Source organism: Lethenteron reissneri, chromosome 32, assembly GCF_015708825.2.
Source record: "Lethenteron reissneri isolate LAM-NWPU_2019-01 chromosome 32, ASM1570882v1, whole genome shotgun sequence".
Taxonomy (NCBI): Eukaryota; Metazoa; Chordata; class Hyperoartia; order Petromyzontiformes; family Petromyzontidae; genus Lethenteron; species Lethenteron reissneri.
Window position 1 is genome coordinate 341,572 of NC_083810.1, and position 21,975 is coordinate 363,546.

General features: G+C 51.1%; 1 protein-coding gene across 1 annotated transcript in view; it reads left to right on the top strand.

Moving 5' to 3' along the window:
• Positions 1-20,925: 20,925 nt before the first annotated feature.
• Positions 20,926-21,975, top strand: part of LOC133350102 (uncharacterized) — a 35,039-nt gene continuing 33,989 nt past the window's right edge. Inside the window, exon 1 of the mRNA XM_061564125.1 lies at positions 20,926-21,025. The gene's annotated coding sequence lies outside the window, so the exon portion shown is untranslated. The remainder of the gene's footprint in view (positions 21,026-21,975) is intronic.

Sequence of the window (21,975 nt, forward strand, 5' to 3'; positions counted from 1 at the left end):
CTCACCCACTCACTCACCCACCCACTCATTCACCCACTCACTCCCTCACTCACCCACTCACCCACTCAATCAATCACTCAATCAATCAATCACTCGGGTAGGCGTCGGCCACAGAAATCTTATTAAGTTTCCTGAAGTCAACACAAAAGCGGAGGCTCCCGTCGTGCTTCTTAACAAGAACGATCAGCGCCCCCCATGGGCTATTTGATGGCGCAATGACATCGGCCGCCAACATATCGTTGACGGCCACCCGTACATGTTCCTTTTCAGCCAGGCTCAACCGGAATGGGTTTTGACGAATTGGAGCGGCATCACCCGTGTCGATGTGTTGGCTTAGCAATTTAGTGCAGCCAATGTCGAATTTGCTTTGACTGAAAACGTCGACGAAATTGCTCAGCAGCGTGTGTAATTTAGCATGTTGTAATGGTGACAAATCGGCAGAAGTGGAGCAAAGCGCCTCGAACCATCCTGTGTCAGGACCTGGCTTGGCAACGGAAGAGGACTCGCCCCCTACGTGACCCACGATCACATCTTCTGACGGGGCTGGCATCGCGTGAGCAAGCACCATTCCCTGACAGATAACGGCCGTTTCCAATCCCGCGTTAAGGACCTGGATAAAGGAGTCGTGGTCGCTTCGCACGAGCGTTTGTGCACACACGAGGTCCGACACCTGCTCAGCTGAACGCGAAGGCTCGATCACAGCACCCCCCATGAACGCGTTGTAGTCAAGGGGTTTAAGAAACCGGGGGGGAACTAACATCTGAGAGCCGGGAGGAATGTGAATTGTACAGGCCGCCAACGCCTGCACCGTCGTAGATTCAGAGTGCAACCCAGTGGGTGTGGGCAGGAAGGCCATGCATCGGCCGGAGGGGAGCTCAATACACCCTTTGTTAAGGAGAATTTTAATGGGCATCTTCCCCAAGAAATCTGTTCCGAGGAGGCACGGAACGGCGAGGGTTGATGATACCAAAATGGGCCTAACTAATTAGACGTCAGCAATGCGGATCTGAGCATTGATCCGTCCGGTGATGCCCAACGAACCCCCATTTGTGGCATAGCATGGCACATCAACTGGCTGCAAGGGACGGCATGTATCGGGCAGAATGTTATGAATTATGTCTGAAATGATGATCGCCGACGCACCCATATCGATCAACATACGAACATCAACGCCCTCGATGGAACCCACTACGGCAGAGGACCCTGCCGCTGCGGCAACAACCCTATGGGCCAACTCGGACCATTGACCTGGTCCGAGCGCCCGGTTGCTCAATGATGGGCCCGAACCCCCCTCCTCCGAAGCATGACCCCCCTGTGTGGTGTGAGGGTGCGTGCTTGGTGTAAGTGAGGGCCGAGAGTGCGAGGTGTCGCGACTCGCCTGGGTATGCCGAGGATACGGTGGTGAGCGAGGCACCGGGGTCGGAGGTCCTAAAGTCCAGCATCGGGGGACCCGGCAGCCGGACGCCACATGGCCCCGAAGGCCACAGTTGTGGCAGATGATGGACGCCCCGTCCTGGCGCGAGGTTGGCCGGTCCCGCTGGTGGTGATCTCGCTGGGATCGCCAGTTGGACAATCCGTGACTTTCTGTTGCCGCGAAGGCCTGATGAGGCCCCGAATGCACGTCATAGGCTTGTGCATCAGGTGGACCTGCGCAGGCGGCGATGGTCATGTCCTCATCGCAATGGAGGTGTGCTTGGATGCACCTGGCAGCACGTAGCGACGTGAAGTCGTCATCGTTGTCGGCTGTCGGCATGGAAACTCGAAGCTGGCTCAAGCTCATGAGCTTCTGCAGCATGAGTGACTCCACAGCGTCTTCATCCATGCGAGAGTAGGCAACCCGCGCCATGGCCAGCAGCGCGCTGCGGTACCCCATCGCCGACTCGGAGGCCTTCTTCCTCCTTGCATCGAAGCGGTGACGTGCTTCGGACGGGGGTCCATAAATCAGCCACATCTGATGAAGGGCGTCCGTGAGCATGGCACGTTTCGCCCGTGGCACCGCAAGGAGTGCTGCGAGGGCGTCGTCATCGAGTATGGCCGGGAGGCCCTGGAGCGCTTCATCAGAGAGACGAACCGGCGTTCGAACGCTGCCCACTCACCCCCCTCTGAAGAATATGCCTTGAGTTCTGGCAAGCGTTGCTGGACGTGAGCCCCGCGCTCGTTGCCTGGCGACCCGGCTGAAGCTGGCTTCGCGTTCGCAGCGCTGTCACCCGGCGGTGAGGGACGCAGCGCTGATGACGCAGCGTTGTTTGGTTGTACCGCGCTGGGCCTGGAAGTGACGTTGCTCCCAGCGGTCATTGCTTTCCCGTTGGAAGTGATGTCACTCCCAGCGGCCACTGCTCCCCCGACAGAAGTGACGACACACCTGGATGTATTTGTGGCGGGAACGGCTGCCATCTTTGTGTTGGAGCCGGCAGAATGGCGCGGCCGCTGCGCCGTCTCTCTCCCTCCTGTCTCCACCTGTGAGCGACGCATGTCGTCCAGGATGGAGACGGTGGCGTGGAGCAGCTCAGTTAGGCGAAGCAGCGTTTCCTCCATTGCTGCTCCCGACGCTGGAGGAGGATTGGCAGGTGTGGTGGACGGCTGCTCAGCCGGCGGTGCGGCGTCATTGTCGGCCCAAGTTGGCTGCCCCGTCGCCGCTTGTTTCTCGACATCGCCGTCAGGACTGAAGGTACGTGGCTTACTTCTTGTCTCCATGGCCACTTCTGACTACAAATGTAATAGGTTCCGGAGACACTTGTAGAGGTAACTTCTTTATTACAATCCAACAGTCCTGATACTCTGTTACAGCCTAGGTACACAGCCTAGGTACACAGCCTAGATCCACTACTCTGGCTACGCTCTGGAACTCGCCCTCACAAGGACGTAGAGCCGGGAGGTTCAGAGTTCCACCACTGGCTCTCACAGCATCCCAGGGTCCTGAGATGGCTGGTTTTGGGTCTTGGGTCTTGAGCTACAACTGGCCTCGATCGTCCAGGGAGCTGCCCTTTTATGCCTCGTCCCCAACGAGGGGTGGGGTTGTGTGCGCCCCCAGATATCCCACAGAGCACACACAGCCCCCCCCCCCCTGTTGGTGGCGCCAAGGGGCTTAAGCGTCTGGGTTGCCTGGGAACCCAGCGCCTGGGGCCAAGGGGTTTAAGCGTTTGGGTTGCCTAGGGTCCCAGAGCCACCAGCAGCCCCTCCCCTCTTATGTCACTACAATAGTAAGGAGCTGCAGCAGCTAAACCACCACGTAAAAAACTAAAATATAAACTACATCAGTATCATCAATATACTAAATATACTCTCCAATAAGCTGAGCTACTAACAGTAAGTCATACATTACAATTCTATGTCGCAAAAAATATAATATGCCTCCAGCTACATTTTTTTCTCTTACATCACACGGGTCTACCCCGTACTATATACTGCCATAGACAAACTCAACATTAAATTATATACTGCATTACTATAACCCTAACCTTAGACCAGGGGTCCTCAAACTTTTTAAACAGGGGGCCAGTTCACTGTCCCTCAGACCGTTGGAGGGCCGGACTATAGTTAAAAAAAACTATGAACAAATTCCTATGCACACTGCATATATCTTATTTTGAAGTGAAGAAACAAAACGGGAACAAATACAATATTTAAAATGAAGAACAAGTAAAGTTAAATCAACAAACTTGGCAGTATTTCAATGGGAATTATGGGCCTGCTGTTGGCTAATGAGATGGCCAATGTCCGGTTCCATATTTGTCACTGCTAGTCGTAACAAGTGATGCAAGTGTGCATCCATTAGTCTAGATCTGGTTGGAGATTTCAAATGTTTCATTCAGGAAAAAGTCTGTTCACAGACATAAGTGCTGCCAAAGATGGTTGCCATTTTGAGTGCATGGTTCCTGAGATGAGGATATGTCTCAGAGGGGAGAGATGCATAGAAATTATGAAGGCTGCTTGACTTGAATGCGTCTTTCAGAGAGTCACAATTCTGCAGTTCAGCCAGTTCCATTTGGTAAATTGTATCCACATTTTCAATGTCAAAAGAAAATGGGTTACGGAAAAGCTATATGTCCTGTTCATGGAGATGAAGCTATTTAAATCCAAATTGGAACTCCTTTTGCAATTTTTCCAGTGAATCCACACGTTTTGTTTGGGAATGCAACCAATGGTTTTTCCGCTAACAGATTTTGAGTTGTGGGGAGATGGCAGAAGTTTTCCTCCTTAACTTGTTTGATGAGGAGGCCTAATTTTACTTCAAATGCTTTGACATGTGATTGCATATCACAGATGAGCTTCCCCTTTCCTTGAAGTTGCACATTGAAACTGTTGAGTAGCTCTGTTACATCTGTCAGAAAGGCAAGGTGCCATTTCCATTCTGCATCATTGAGCTCTGGTACTTCTTTGTTTTTTTAAAGCAGAAAAGCTGTAATCTGTGGAAATAAGTCATAGAAACGTTTCAAAACTACCCCTCGACTCAGCCAACGGACTTCTGTGTGATACAGAACATCTTCATAGTCAACATTTAGCTCAGACAGAAATGCCTGAAATTGTCTGTGGTTTAGTGCATGAGCTCTAATGAAGTTAATACAAGATACCACAAATTTAATAACCGAGTCCCACTTCATTGATTTACTACACAGCGCTTGTTGGTGGATGAGGCAGTGTATGGCTATTGGATGAGAATGGTTATGTTTGTCCATCTCTTGGTTAATGCGAGCAATTACTCCTTTCTTAGACCCCACCATGCTAGGAGCACCATCAGTTGTCACACTGGCTAGTTTAGCCCAGTTCAGCTCCAAACCATTCACAGTTTGGCAAACTTTTCATAGATATCCTCTCTTCTTGGTTCTTTCGGTAAAGTCACGTAGAAGGGCAGTAATAAAATAATAAAAATAAAACATAATAAAATAATTCTCACGACGTTTCGGCCACAACGCAAGCAGCCGTCCTCAGGTGAAAACCAGGTCTGTCGGGGAGACAGCGTCTGAATGAAACAGCACACGAGCTTGGAGCATATATAAGCTGGGTTGGAAACGGGGGAAAGAGCGCCTTGACAAAATAATTTGCATATCAAGAGGAATTTAGCATATTTATGGGAAATGCAGGAATGTTATTAGTACTAAATATGCAGCACGGGCATATGTAGTACTAATGTCTCTGTGGTAGCAGTTAAATGCAGTTAACTGCAGTTAACTGCTACCACAGAGGCAATTTAGTTTGTAGACGCCAGGGTACTGTATGTCTGGAACCACATTTTTTACAGACGGGACCAGATCACGGATTTTATGTACTGTGTTGAATCGGACCTGGATCTTGTGTTTAATCAGGATTTTGGAGATCTTTTTTGTGACACCAGCAATGTAGGGTAAGGTGATGGTTTTGAAAGGCTCCTCAGCAGGATCCTTCTTAATGGTTGGAGTGATGGCTTTGCGGATTGTGTAGTCGGAGTAACCATTAGCCTTAAGAGCTTGGCATACGTGCTGTAGTTCACTGGCAATGTGTTCCTGGTCGGAGATGCATTAGGCTCTATGGTGTAGAGTCTTGATGAGGGAATTCTTCTGGGATGGATGGTGGTAGGAATCCGGTTTTAGGTGAGCATCCGTATGGGTGGCTTTCCTGTAGATAGAGTGGCTCATTGAACCATCAGGTCTCCTTTTAATTAGGACATCCAAAAAGGGTAGCTTGCCATCTTTTTCGACTTCCATGGTGAATCTGATGGCTGGGTGTATGGAATTTATGTGGTCAAGGAATTGGTCTAGAGCAGGCCGGCCATGTGGCCAGATGGCAAAACTGTCATCTACATACCTCTTCCATAAGGTCGGGCGTAGAGTGGCAGTCTGGATTGCGTCAGTCTCAAATTTCTCCATGAAAACGTTGGCTACAACCGGAGATAGGGGGGAGCCCATTGGGGTGCCCTCAGTTTGTTTGTAGAAAGTTCCATTCCAGGTGAAGTATGTATTGGTTAAGCAGTGTCTCACCAAGGGGGGTACCTCAGTATTCAGTCCTTGATGAACCAAGTCTTCAATGATTGCGATGGTGTCAGGTGCAGGAATTTTGGTGAATAAGGAAACCACATCAAAACTGACAAGCAGGTCGTCTGGGGACAGGGAAATTCCCTTGATTGTCGATACCAGGTCAGTAGAGTTTAGTACCGCAGAGGTGTTTTGTCCAGTGAAAAGCCGCAGGATTTCAGACAAAAAACGAGCCAGCTTGTAGGTGGGAGAGTTGATAGTAGAGACAATGGGACGAAGGGGTGTATCTTATTTATGTATCTTTGGCAAGCCATATAATCTTGGTGGCCTGGCTGCAGAAGGTTTCAACGAGAACTGTTTGGTTTGATCAATTAATGCGATTAAATCAGAAATGATTTTGTTGGTTTTAATGACGAGGCTGTTGGTGGGGTCTCTTTTTATTTTTGTATAGCTGCCATCGTTGAGTATTTCTTGAATTTTATTGTTGTATTCAATTTTGTCCATGGTGACAGTGGCATTGCCCTTGTCGGCTGAGAGGATGACAATGTCATCCCTATTTTTTAATTGAGCTAATTCAAAACGCTCATCTTTGCTGATGTTGCTAGCTGGTATCTTAGCGTTTTTGAGGGTTGCAGCGATTTCAGATCTTGCTACGTCTGCAGCGATGTGACCCAGGCCCTTGAGAGCCACATCTACTTGGGCAATGATATCCTTAACTGGTATGTGTCTAGGTGTGACTGCAAAGTTTAGTCCTTTAGCTAAAACGGATTTCAGACCATCAGAAATAGACTTGTTACTGCGATTAATTACGACTTTGTTAACGTCTAGCTTTTCGGTGTGTGGGTCCGGTCTCTGGTTAGAGAGGAGGTTGAATTTGGAAATCAAGTTGTCCTTACATTTGGTCGACATAGCGGCAGCTGAAGAGGCAGTCATATTGTCTACATGTTCCCAATCTGATGTGGCCATTGTTGCAGTTGTAATGCGAGCAAGGATTGAGGGGGGCGGAGTCTGGGTCACGTGAGGAGAGGGAGGAGTTAGGGTCACGTGGGGGAGAGGATTTAGGGAGAGAACCAGAAGGGGATCGGGGAGTTGCGACGGAGTGAAACGGGAGGAGGCCACGCTGGGCAGTACGGGGAGAGTGGCGCGATCGCCACGCGTCGGGAGACGTCGGCACCGTCAGCCATCGGTGTCAGGACGCAGAGGGCTAGCGGGCTGTGGAAGGCTAGCTGCAGTGCGGAGCAGCAGTGTGGCTGCAGGGCGGAGCAGCAGTGAGGCTGCAGAGCGGAACAGCAGAGTGGCTGTGGAGTGATCGTCGGAGGAGACGCGGGCCTGAGCGAGGACGCCGTGTGAGTGAGATTCTACGAACCCAAATAAAGGACAACGGAGATCGACACTGAGAAAGAGTCCTTTATTACACAGTCAAAGATAAGTGTGATTTGTAGAGTGTTTTGTCTAACTGATCTAGTTCGGTGCGCATAAGTCTGATTTTCTCTGAGATAAGAGCTAAGCTAGTTTTAGACAGAATTCGTTTAGCATTAGAATAAGTTACAGCAGCAGAGGTTAGTGTAAATGCAATTGGTATTACCTTAGAGTCGCACGATCTCTTCAGAAAGGTGAGAGACTTGATTAGCTGAGCCTTCTTATCCCGTAGTTTGTTAAAGGATCTTAAAGTTTCGTGGAATCCCACCCCGTAGTGGCGGTTAATTTCGATTTAAAGCTTTCGTGACTGCAGGGATTCATCTTCTTGGTTCTTTCGGTAAAGTCATGTAGAAGGGAAATAATAAAAATAAAACATAATAGAATAATTCTCACGACGTTTCGGCCACAATGCAAGCAGCTGTCCTCAGGTGAAGAACAGGTCTGTTGGAAAGACAGCGTCTGAATGGGCACCACCAGGCTTTGCAGCGTATATTTAAGCTGGGTTGGAGGGGGAAGGGGCGCCTTGACAAAGGAATTTGCATATCAAGAGGAATTTAGCATATTTATGGGAAATGCAGATATGGGCAATTATATCATTAACTGGTATGTGTCTAGGTGTGACTGCAAAGTTTAGTCCTGCATCTCCGACCAGGAACACATTGCCAGTGAACTCAAGCATGTATGCCAAGCTCTTAAGGCTAATGGTTACTCCGACTACCCAATCCGCAAAGCCATCACTCCAACCATCAAGAAGGATCCTGCTGAGGAGCCTTTCAAAACCATCACCTTACCCTACATTGCTGGGGTTACAAAAAAGATCTCCAAAATCCTGATTAAACACAAGATCCAGGTCCGATTCAACACAGTACATAAAATCCGTGATCTGGTCCCGTCTGTAAAATATGTGGTTCCAGACATACAGTACCCTGGCGTCTACAAACTAAGTTGCCTCTGTGGTAGCAGTTACATTGGAGAAACCAAACGACATGTCTCAGACCGCATCCGTGAATATAAAGCAGACCTGAAACACGGTAGGACAAACACCTCAGCCGTGGCAGATCACTGTTATAATTCAGTGGGCTCACATGACATTGACTTCTCCAAGACAGAGGTTCACTGCAAGCCATCTGGCTACCATGAGAGATTCGTTCATGAGGCGATCCACATATACAAACACAGAGACAATTTGAACCGAGAAGATGGATTCTGGCTCGGCAATCATTGGAAGGACGTAATAAACCATTCGGATCTTAACTGATTGTGTTCACGTTTACGGTGACTTTCAGACCACAATCCACTCACTGGTATTGACTATAGATCTTTTATTCTCCGCAGGTAATGGATTCTTTGCTCCGCTGCAAGTCTCCTACCAACACTCTCTCATTGACATATTTCGTTGCTTCCTCTTAGTACCTTTCACGCGACGGTCAATATTATAGTGTATAGCAGATTGTATAATAATAAATAGTATAAAAGTGTAATGTTTAATATAATGTATAAGGTAATATATAGTATTTTAATTGTATAGTGAACATACAGCAGTGTGGTATACAGTAGGGTGGGTAGAATAATACATAGTGTAATATTACAATGTATAGTCTAAGGTATAGGGTGGTTTATAGTAATACAGTATATAATTTAATGTTGGGTTTGTCTATGGCAGTATATAGTACAGGATAGACCCGTGTGATGTAAGAGAAAAAGTTTAGCTGGAGGCATATTATATTTTTTGCGACGTAGAATTGTAATATATGACTTACTGTTAGTAGCTCAGCTTATTGGAGAGTATATTTAGTATATTAATGATACTGATGTAGTTTATATTTTAGTTTTTTTTACGTGGTGGTTTATCTGCTGCAGCTCCTTACTATTAAAATTCCTTCCCTCTATTACTGCTAACCCTACTCCCTCCCTTTGATGCTGCTAATCCTGCATACTGCAGGACTTTGAACCCCCCCCCCCCCACCTCCTACGCATTCCACAAGTAGTGTCTAATCCCATATCTGCATTTCCCATAAATATGCTAAATTCCTCTTGAAATGCAAATTCCTTTGTCAAGGCGCCCCTTCCCCCCCAACCCAGCTTAAATATACGCTGCCAAGCCTGGTGGTACTCTTAGTTCTTTCGGTAAAGTCACGTAGGTAAAAAATGAAATAAAAAATAGTAACACAAGTCTCCGTCATCAGGAGGGACCGTCACAGCCTGATTAGCTGCATCAAGTGAGGGAGGGATTCAAGATGTAGGCTCTTAAGTACCAGTTAAGGGAGGAGGGGGGGAGGGGCTTATCAGAGTGTGGTAGCGAATGAATGGAAAGTATCGGGAGGGGGGGGGGGGCGGGGCTAACAGAGGGACCGGGTACTCGTGGTCGAGGTCAACGACGTGTTTATGCGCAAGTCACTGTGGATGTACATAATAGGAAAGGAAAGAAAATGCCCATGTTTATACCAATGTTGGCTGACAATAAAGAGAGTACAGTACTGTTAAACGTTAGGGATGTTAATACTCGGTAAAGTAAAAAGTAGTGCCTGTCAGATAAGATGGTCCAACAATGTGTAATTAAATCTTTTTTGCATGGTTGATAACATCTTTCCAATGATTACTAAGTTTGTACCCATCATCACGGTTGAAATTATGTCTGTGTTTGTATATCTGAATGGCTTCGTGTACAATCCTTTGATGATAGCCAGTGGGTTTGCAGAGCACTTTAGTCTCGGAGAAAACAATTATTGTTAGGGTGTCAGGCACTGGAACTTTGGTAAACAGAGATACTACATCAAAACTGATGAGGATATAATCAGGAGATAGTACCATGTCCTTGACCAAAGAGACTAGTTGGGTTGAGTTGAGTACTGCCGAAGAGGTCTTGCCTGTGAAGGGAAGTAGAGTATCTGATAGAAAACAGGCTAGTTTGTAGGTAGGAGAGTTGATCGTCCACACGATGGATCGTAGCGGGGTGCCTTCTTTATGGATAACAATAATTGACTTGGTCAAACATGGATTGAATTCGGATGTGCCTGCGCTGGTTAGGCATTGTCTCACCAACACTTATTTTACCTGGAATGGCACCTTCTACAAACAGAATGAGGGTACCCCTATGGGCTCCCCCTTGTCACCAGTAATAGCCAACATGTTCATGGAAAAGTTTGAATCAGACGCCATCCAGACATCCACCCTGCGTCCTTCCCTGTGGAAGAGGTATGTGGATGACACTTTCGTCATTTGGCCACATGGCCTCCCAGCATTGAACCACTTCTTGGACCACATCAATTCCAGACATTCATCTGTAATAAAGGACTCTTTCACGGTGTCTGTCTCCGTTGTCCTTTATTGGGTTCTTTACACTTGTCCCACACGGCCCTCCCTCAGAGCCTCCCCGCTTGGCAGCTCGACAGCTGCCGTCGCTCCCGTAGCCTTTCCCCACTCCGCTGCAGCTCCGCTGCAGGCTTCCTTGTGCAGTCCTTCAGCTGCCCTCGCTGCAGCTCACCCGTTGCTCTCTGTTCCTCCTGTGCCCGGTCACCGCTGGCCGACGGTGCCGAGTCTCACCGCGTGGCGATCTCGCCACTCTCCACCCTCTGCCCTGCGTGGCCTCACCCTGTCTTTATCCCCACACTCTCCTCTCGTCTCTTCCGGTTCTCTCCCTTAAGAGCTTACCCCTCTCCCTCACGTGACCTAACCCCTCCCCCCATGACGTCATATCCGCGAGGCCGTTTACGCCTGCATTACACCACCCTCCCCCGTGGATAAAATTGCAGCCGTCCTCGGCTGAACAACAACAACAAGTAATGCGAGCGACCACAACCATCATACATGTGAGGACAACGAAGCATACAATAAATATAACAATAACGACAAGAACACGAACAGTATAAATCAACGAAACGAAAGGGACTTAGACTGCGTGTGGGTCGCCGGCCCGTCCCGGACGGGCGGCGGCCCCCCTGCAGACCAGGAACGCAACGGGGTCTTAAGAGCGACAGGATCAAGTCTTCCTGTCGCTATTGGAGGCCCGCCAACGTCCCGGTCCCGTATCCCTGAAGGCCCAGAGTCCGGGGTGTCCCGCAATCGTGTCTGCGGCGGGGTCGGAAGGGCGGCGGGGCTCGGTGTCCCCGCAGCCGTGGTAGGGTCAACAGGCACAGGCAAGGGTGCTTCGGCAGCAACAGACCCCGGCAAGGCAACATCAGGAGATGAAGCATCAGTTCGAGGGGCCACATATGGTTTCAAGCGAGACGTGTGAACGTACCAACGCCAAGATCCAAACTGAACGCGTGCAGACTGTGGGTTGGGAACCTCGATGAGGCGAACAGGCCCTTGCCATGGTTTATGTAATTTAGGGGAGGTTCCTGGCCACACCTGTGGGCAATGCAGCCAGGCCATGTCCCCCACCTTCCAGGGGCACTTCCCCTTAGAGCGTCGAGCGCACCGTTCGTTCCGGGCCTGGGCTTTGGCCGTAGCCATGCGGGCCCCTTCCCGCGCCTCAGTGACACGGCGAACGGTGTCCTGAATGTAATCAGGAAGAGGCTTAGTAGGTTCCGTCGCTCCTGTTCCCAACTGCACATCCATCGGCGGCACGTTTTCACGACCGTACATAAGGAAAAACGGCGAATATCCTGTAGACGCATGCGGCGTCATCCGGTATGCCGAGAGTACCCCAGGGATATGCAAATCCCAATCTGATTGTTTTTCACTCACCGTGTGACACAGCATGGCGGACAAAGTCCGATTTAGCCGTTCGACCATACCATCCGTCTGTGGGTGATAGGGAGATGTCCGTATCTTTTTAGTTTCCAGAGCCGCGCACACTTCCCCCAACAATTTAGAAGAAAAATTTCGGCCTTTATCTGTGAGGAGCCTCTCCGGCGCCCCCTTGTCCATAACGTACCCAAATAGAAAGGCGTCTATAATGGACGCCGCCGACTGGTCGGGCAAGAGCCAGGCCATCGGCCAGCGGGAGAGGTACTCCACCCCAACTAGCAAGTATTTATTACCCTTAGCAGATGGCGGGAAGGGTCCCAAAATATCTAAAGCGACCAGTTCATTAACTCGAGACACTTGAATACACTGTATCAGTGGCACATATGGGTGCTTATGCGGCTTCCGCCGGGCACAATCGGGACACGCGCGAACGTGACCGATGACATCTGTTGTCATGCCGTGCCAAAAGTAATCTCACTGCAACGTCAATAGGGTCTTCTGCACCCACAGATGTAAGAGCGTGTCGCAATGCAGAGTCCTAATCAATTCGTACCGCAAGGATGCCGGTACAACAAGACGCCAGAGTTCCTGTAACCCTTCCCCCCACATCAGCAGACCATCGCGGAGAGCGGTTTCCGACGTACCCCCAGAACCCGGTCCCTCACTCTCTTTTGAAGCCCGAATCCGTAAGGTCGCCAATGAATCGTCCAGCATTTGTTCCCGAATCCACACAGCCCTTGGAAGATTCAAAACCCCATCAGCCGGTCCCGGCCCCATTGGAGCCTCAGGCACCTCGACCGCCAACGCAACAGGCTGAGGGGGATGCTGCATCGGCGCACACCTATGCGTCCCGGACGCGCACGTGCAAGGGGATCGCTGCGGCAACCTAGAGAGCACGTCCGCATTCGCGTGACGCACCCCCTTCCAATGATGAATTTGAAAGGAAAATTCTTGCAGCGTGTCCAACCACCGTGCCAGCTGGCCGGATGGTTGGTCCACCTTCAGCGCATACTGCAAGGCCGCATGATCCGTGCGCACAATAAACGAACGGCCGTAGAGATACGGTCGAAATTGGCGGAGAAAGTAAACAATAGCCAAAAGTTCTCGGCGAGTGGCGCAGTAGCGGGTTTCTGCAGGAGACAAAACCCGGCTACCGTACGCCACCACGCGCTCCACACCGCCTTTAGACTGAGACAACACGGCCCCAATGCCCGTGTCACTCGCGTCCGTATCCAGAATGAAGGGGTGATCAAAATCCGGATAATCCAATGTTGGAGCCGTAGCCCACCGATCGCGCAGGCCTTGAAACGCCGCCTCTTCTGGCGGTCCCCAAGCAAATTTCCGTCCTTTACCCGTAAGGAGGTGCAGAGGCCTCGCGATCGTTGCAAAATTTGGAACAAACCTACGATAATATGAGGCAAACCCCAAAAACCGACGCACATCCCCCACCGTGGCCGGGGTTGGTCAGTCACGGACGCACGCCGTCTTGTCCGGATCTGTGGTAACCCCGTCCGCACTAACGATATGTCCCAAATAGCGCATGGACCGTTGCAGTAGGTGACATTTTTTAGGTTTAAATTTCAAGTTAGTGGAACGCATCCTGGCGAACACCGCCTCCAACCTCAGTAAATGTTTGTCAAATGTGCGGCTGAAGACGATAATATCGTCTAAATATATCAGACATGTCTCCCACTGCAACCCAGTTAATACCAGTTCCATCAACCTCTGAAATGTGGCGGGGGCAGCATTCAACCCCATCGGAAGACAATTAAACTGAAATAACCCCTGCGGCATACGGAAAGCAGTCTTTTCCCACGAGGACTCATCGAGGGGAAGCTGCCAGAATCCCGAAGAGAGATCCAGCGTCGAAAAGAACCTCGCCCCCGACAAGGCATCGAGGGAATCATCCATACGCGGCAGGGGGTACGCATCTGCCATGGACACTTTATTCAATTTCCGAAAATCAACACAAAATCGCAATTTGCCGTCTTTCTTTTTAACCAAGACAACAGGTGTGCCCCATGGGCTGTTAGATGGAGATATTATGTCCGCAGCCAACATGTCATCCACTGCCCCTCGAACATGATCTCGCTCTGCCGGACTCATCCGATGCAAGTTCAACCGAATAGGGGCAGCGTCCCCTGTGTCAATATGATGGGAAAGCAGCGAGGTGCGTCCCAAGTCCAATTCGTCGGAGCTAAACACGTCAGAATAACTCAGCAATAACTTACGAAGCGCACAACGTTGGTCCCCGGAAAGGGAAGGATTTTTCCCACACAATTCGGCGATCCAGCGATTATCTGCGGCCCCAGGTCCCGAAACACCGGCAACCATGACCTGGCTGCCCAGATAATCCTGGACCGTAAACGCCGTAGTGGCATGTGCCACAACCGTACCAGCTGGCACACACATGTTTTCCGTACTCCCATTAAGCACCTGCAAAAATGGCTGCTGGTCCGACCGGACAATAGTTTGCGCCCCGACGAGCGCTGATCCGCCCGTTATGGTGGCGGACGGCGACAACAAAACCCAAAGTGCTCCTTCACGACCAGGCACCGGTTTCCGATATCGCAAAGGGATAAGCATCTGTGAGCCAGGTGGAATGTCAACAGATACCTCGGACAGCGCCTGCACCTGGCCGACCGGAGCAGGTCGCCCCCAGGGCGACGGCAGAAATGTAATTTTACGACCCCCCGGTAATTCGATACAGTTTTCATTAATTCTAATCAGAATGGGCATTTTAGCCAAAAAGTCAGTTCCCAACAAACAAGGAACCGCAAGGGACCTCAAAATTAACACAATCCCCGAGGCCGACACTCCCCCGATAGATATATTGGCGTCCACCTGGCCTACAATGCCCATACTACCTCCATTCGCCGCAACGCAGGAATCGTAAACCGGACGCACGGCCTCCGGTGGGATGCCCAACAGATGGAAAATTACATCCGATATAATGGTCGGGGACGCCCCGGAGTCCACTAAAATGTGCACGTCAACCCCCTGTATAGAACCAGGTACAGTGTTCGAACCAGTAGCGGCCGCGACGACCCGCCGTGCTAATTTACGCCACTGCGTTACCGAGCGACATGGCCCAGTCGATGGCCTCCCGTTATTAACAACACCCGGATCGCGCGACAATGGTGATGAATGAGGTGTCAAGCCTTGCCAGGTGTCTGGTGCGCACCGACTTGCCTGTCCTGGAGGATCCTTCCACGGCGCGTCCGCTGTCGAGGCCTCTTGCTGGGGCGGACCTGGGATATGGGCCCAGCAGTCCCTGGCATAATGGCCCTTACGACCGCAGCGGAAGCAGTCGATGTCGTTGCGCCGAGCCGCAGGCCCTCCGTCCCGACGCTCCCGCGTCGGCGGTGCCGATCGCGGCCCCGGTCTACTGCGAGCCGACCACTGAGCAGAGGCGGCTGTCAGCTCCTGCGGGCCCCCCCCGTCAGGAACGTACACCGCCTTCTTGGGATCCCAACCCACGGCACCTCCCTCGATGATGGGCCCCCCTGTCCATGCCGTGACTTGCTTCCAGCAGCGTAGATTGAACTGGGCATCCAGACATTTAGCGGCCGCCCGGGATGTCAGCTTTTCGTGCCCACACACCGGCATAGGGATCCCCAAATCCCGGGACAGCTCGAGCATTTTTCCCAAAATGAGGGGTTCGAGTAGGTCAGGCTCCGTCTCCGGGTATGCGGCCATGGCTAACTCCAAGACAGCACCCCTGTATGCCACCGGCGACTCCTTGGGTGCTCGCTGGCGTTGAACAAACTGACAATGGGCATCATCCGGTGGCTCGTATGCATCAGCCATCTCGTCGAAAACTTCTCTCAACGTTTTCTTCTTCTCGGCCTTTATAGAATGGAAGAATTGCACCGACTCGTCGTCGAGAAGAGTTGGTAGAACCTCCAATGCCTCAGCGTCAGTCCACCTGGCGGAGCGCACCGCCGCCAAAAATCTGCAGGCGAAAGCACTCCAATCGCCACCGATGGAGAATTCTTTAACGGTTGTCAGATGACGACTGCGACTCCTTGTTGCGCCGTCCTCAGCAGATGACTCATCACGCGGCATATTCAAAATGGCGTCGCATCGCAACGTGTCCAAGATGGCGGCTCCCCGCCGCGGAGAACGCAAGATGGCGTCTTCCCGCCGTTCTTCCCCTGCCACGCCCAAGATGGCGTCTTCGTGCCGCGTGGCAGATGGCGCTGACAGCGCAGGCAAGGCGGCGGCCTGCAGATCACCACCGGCCCTCCTCGATGCCGTCCTCGGCGTGACGAGCTCGCACAATTGCGCCAGCACGATTTTCAAGGTCTCCAGCTGCGCCGCCATCTGTCTCCATCGTAAGTCTGTGTCCTCCGGCGCGGACCGGTCCACCGACGCGGAGACATCTTGGACTCCCGGCCCCGTACTCGTTCCCGCACGGATCTCCTCCTCCATCGCAGGCGGGTCCACCGCCTGAGGAAGGTCGTTGTCATCGGATGATGTAGCAGATGATGGCGCAGGAATATTCTTTCTTCTGAGCTGTTTTGACATGCCGTTCCACTTCTGACACCAGTGTAATAAAGGACTCTTTCACGGTGTCTGTCTCCGTTGTCCTTTATTGGGTTCTTTACACTTGTCCCGCACGGCCCTCGCTCAGAGCCTCCCCGCTTGGCAGCTCGACAGTTGCCGTCGCTCCCGTAGCCTTTCCCCACTCCGCTGCAGCTCCGCTGCAGGCTTCCTTGTGCAGTCCTTCAGCTGCCCTCGCTGCAGCTCACCTGCTGCTCTCTGTTCCTCCTGTGCCCGGTCACCGCTGGCCGACGGTGCCGAGTCTCACCGCGTGACGATCTCGCCGCTCTCCACCCTCTGCCCTGCGTGGCCTCACCCTGTCTTTATCCCCACACTCTCCTCTCGTCTCTTCCGGTTCTCTCCCTTAAGAGCTTACCCCTCTCCCTCACGTGACCTAACCCCTCCCCCCGTGACATCATATCCGCGAGGCCGTTTACGCCCGCATTACACATCCATCAGATTCACCATGGAAGTGGAGAAAGATGGTAAACTACCATTCTTAGATATTCTGTTTGAGAGGAGACCTGACGGATCCTTGGGACATTCTGTCTACAGGAAAGCCACCCACACAGATTTCTACTTGAAACCGGATTCCCACCACCACCCATCTCAAAGGAATTCTCTCATCAAAACGCTATACCACAGAGCTCATGGCATTTCTGACCAACACCACCTGGCCAGTGAATTGAGACATGTACATCGGGCCCTCAGGATGAACGGATACTCTGAACGCACCATCCGCCAAGTCCGATTCAGTACAGTACATAAAATCCGTGATCTAATTCCATCTGTGAAGGATGTCATCCCTGACTTGCAATACCCTGGAGTCTATAAACTGAGTTGCAGCTGTGGTGACTATTACATTGGGGAAACGAAACGTCATGTCTCTGATCGTGTCCGCGAGCACAAGTCAGATTTGAAACACGGCAAAATTGAGTCTTCTGCCGTTGCCGATCATTGCTACAATGCGGTGGGCTCTCATGAGATTGTTTTCTCCGAGACTAAAGTGCTCTGCAAACCCACTGGCTACCATCAAAGATTTGTACACGAAGCCATTCAGATATACAAACACAGACATAATTTCAACCGTGATGATGGGTACAAACTTAGTAATCATTGGAAAGATGTTATCAACCATGCAAAAAATATTTAAATACACATTGTTGGACCATCTTATCTGACAGGCACTACTTTTTACTTTACCGAGTGTTAACATCCCTAACGTTTAACAGTACTCTCTTTATTGTCAGCCAACATTGGTATAAACATGGCCATTTTCTTTCCTTTCCTATTATGTACATCCACAGTGACTTGTGCATAAACACGTCGTTGACCTCGACCACGAGTACCCGGTCCCTCTGTTAGCCCCGCCCCCCCTCCCGATACTTTCCATTCATTCGCTACCACACTCTGATAAGCCCCTCCCCCCCTCCTCCCTTAACTGGTACTTAAGAGCCTACATCTTGAATCCCTCCCTCACTTGATGCAGCTAATCTGGCTGTGACGGTCTCACCTGATGACGGAGACTTGTGTTGCCTCCGAAACGTCGTGATTTTCATTGTTTTATTTTATTATTTTTATTTCATTTTTTACCTACGTGACTTTACCTAAAGAACTAAGAGTATGAATCCTTGCAGTCACGAAAGCTTCAAATCTAGAATTAAGCATGGTGGTGCCCATTCAGACGCTGTCTTTCCGACAGACATGTTCTTCACCTGAGGACGGCTGCTTGCGTTGTGGCCATAACGTCGTGAGAATTATTCTATTATGTTTTATTATTATTATTATTTACCTTCTACGTGACTTTACCGAAAGAACCAAGAAGATGAATCCCTGCAGTCACGAAAGCTTTAAATCGAAATTTAACTGAAAGACCCAAAGAGTAATGCTTTGATGTTAACTGCCGTTCAAATCACCCTTGAAAAGAGCGTCTGAGCTCAATGGGCTTTACCCGGGTCATAAACTCCTGGTTCTGAAATAAACTTCTCAACTGGTATTGTCCAAATATTCTAATTCTCAAAAAGACCGGCAAGTGACGCAATCGTGAATACACGCAGAAACATCTCTCCCCACTGGAAAAACGCTCCCGAACCTCAGTGAGGTAAAGTAATTCGCCAGGTTGAGGCAAATTAATCTTAAAAACGATATAAACATCTCACCTCGGCTCACAGCGAGCCACAGTTCCTGGGACTTCGAAACGTCATACGGAGTCGCGGTGCGGAGATGACATGACGTCACCCCCACCCAGAGCGTCTCGCACTGGCGACGTGGTGGCGTCGCGGTTAGCGCACTGCGCTACGATCCTGGTGACCCGAGTTCGATTCCCGCTAACGCCAGTGGCGATTATCTGAACCGGTCCCGGGCCTCCCCTAGGTCGACTCGGCCTCAAATGAGTACCTGGTGCGTTGTGTAAAAAACATCCCCACTGTGGAGACAAAGGCGGCCGGGTGTGGTGGTGGCCACCCAACCCCCTCGTTCGTGTGCCATGTCGATCTTCATAGGTGCTTGCTAATAGCAATTTCCCCGACAGTCTGTTAGATACTATACGGGAGATCTTTGTTGTGAAGATCTGTACACATTCCCATTCGTGAACACCCGCATGCCCAAGCAGCTTCTGTTTGACCGGATAGAGGGGGTTAAACGGGCACGACACGGGATAGAGAAGAGATAGACGATTGTGGTCCAGAAAGATGTAGAGCTGACTGGACTTGCTGATGACAAGATCGGTCTCTGTGGAGGAGGCTTGTGAAGGACCCTTCTGGGGAGCTCGAGGCAGTCGCCCTCCAGCAACTTACGAGAGAGCAGAGGAGCAATGCTCACAGCAATGTGCAGCAGAGCACCGGGTGGCTAAAGCGCAGAAAATTGGCACAGTGAGGAGCACAGGCGGTTCATCTGCCAGTCTCTCAGTAAGTCAACCCATGTCACCTGGTCTGTTCCGTGACCTGCCAGTGGGCCTTTGACACTTCACGTGGCCTCAAAGTGCACATAGCATGGAACAAGTGTAGAGTAGTGGCGTCGTGTGCGCTGTCCAGTGCGATGACGTCACGGGACGTGGGGTCACGCGCGCTGGACAGTGCACATGACGTCACGTCTCCTAGGGTACTTAAGGGATACCCCGTGACGTAAGCGGGGTCACTGTGGGAACGGGTAAACAGGGTGAAGAGGGAACCAGGGATAGAGCGAGGGATCGAATAGGGAGTCTGGGGAGAAGCCGGTGGTAGCCATAGAGGTGCTTCTCTCTCCGCTCGGTGGAGTCGGCAGAGTCCACGATCCGACACGAGAGAGAGAGACCAGAGCTAGCCGGCAGGGACCCGGACTCAGAGTAGGACCACTAGCCCCTGGGAGTTGTGTACCCTGTGTAATATTGTAACAGCTTTAATAAACCCTGGCGAAAACCCTTAACTTACCTCCGTCTCCGAGTACGTCCGTCGGAACTACTCAACACAAGTACTATGTTGACGTCGCCACGATGGGGATATGTTAACTATTTCGCCTGGTATACAGCAGAGGTCGCAAACGGGTTTTGATTCCTTACCCGTACCCGGCCGGGTACGGGTAGGGTACGGGTATCGGGTACCTGATTGCGACCTCTAGGATGAAGCCATGTTGCAGGCGCGGGTGGGTTGATTCTAGGAACTTGAATTGTGAGAAGAGACAAGACGTTGGGAAATGAGTGACAAACGGTTACTCACCAGTGACTCCCGGTCTACCCGTACCCTTACCCGGCCGCACCAGGGTCGCAAACGGGTACCCCTACCCGGCCGGGTACGGGTAGCCGGGTATCGGGTAGGGTACGGGTATCGGGTACCCGGTTGCGACCTCTGGTATACAGGAGGTCGTGGGTTAGATCGCGACCCTGACGTCTGTATATTTGTATGAGTGGTTGCATAGATTTTTCTCCGGGTTTTTCAGGGTTTCCCTCTATATTTAGAAACATGCGTTTATAGTATGTGGCTGTTATACATTTCCACATGATAAGCCACATCGTTGCGCTATCATATGTGGCCAGGTCGCTTCTGAAAAAGAGCTACATAGCTCAGTTCTTGATCCTGCAGTGGATTCTGCTCTTCGTTTGCACTGGATGTGCCATACAGGACCCACCATTGTGACATAAATTTAATATGTAATCTAAGATAACTTGATGCAAAAGCAAATCTACTTTGGGCCCTGTTCATCCATAAAAATCATTTTTGGCAAATCTGTGTGACACTGAGTGACACAGAGTGACACAGAGTGCTGGAGGCCACGCCCCGCGGCGCGAGACACGTGACCGCGCACGCGATACGACCGCGGGAAGAGCTGATTGGCTGCGAGTGCATCTGTGGCGTTGACAATGAAAGACCTGAGGCCTTAAGGTCTAGGCGACGCCTCGTCTCACGGGCCTCGCCGCAGGAACGGCGACATCAACGGAAACGAAGATCGTAAGTGAATTTAATTCGCTGAGATGTAATATTTAAAGCTAATATAAGGATTAGTCTAACATAAATGCAAGGGTTTGTAACGTGGGTGTGTGTGTTTGTGTATTCCCCTCAGTGGGGGAGGCTAGTGTAACGGCTTGCGCGTTATGAACCCGGCGAACCGAGTTCGATTCCCGCTCACGACCACAACCAGTGACGATTATCTGAGCCGGTCCCTGTGCCTCCCCGAGGTCGACTCAGCCTCAAATGAGTACCTGCTGCGGTGTGTAAACATCGCCACTACAGATACAAAGGCGGCCGGGCGTGGTGTTGGCCACCCACCCCCTCGTGTGCCGTGCCGGCCTTGATCGGTGCTACTCGCTAACACGACCGCCCCAACAGCCTGTTAAAGCTACACAGGGGATCTCGTCTCTTCCACATAGCCCGGTACATGCGCTGTGGTAACGTCACCGCCACTTCGTAGCGAACAGGAGTTGCTGTTGCGCCAGTCGCCTTGAGTCGACCCATAGTACCTGGCGGGTTTCCCGCGACCCGCCAGTGAGCCTCCCACTTTTCACGTGGCCGCAACGTGCACCTAGCCTGGCACAAGTTCTGCAGTGACGTCAACGCCACTCAAGTGGCGAATGGTGGCTGTTAAGCGGGGTGTGTAACGGGTATTAAGTGATTGTAAGTGGTGTGTGTACCTGCTGTGATATGCGAGTGAAGTGACGTGGTAGTGTGCAAGAGGTGCGTGCGTGTGACACTTGGAGAGCGTGTGGGTGAGTGATTCGTGTGTGCAGTATGTGTATTGAACTGTCCACTCGGCCTCAAATGAGTATCTGGTGCGGTGTATAGTAAACATCGCCACTAGGGAGACAAAGGCGGCCGGGCGTGGTGCTGGCCACCCACCCCCGCCTGCGCGTTCATAAGTGCTACTCGCTAACAGCACTGCCCCACAGTCTGCGTGTGGAGCA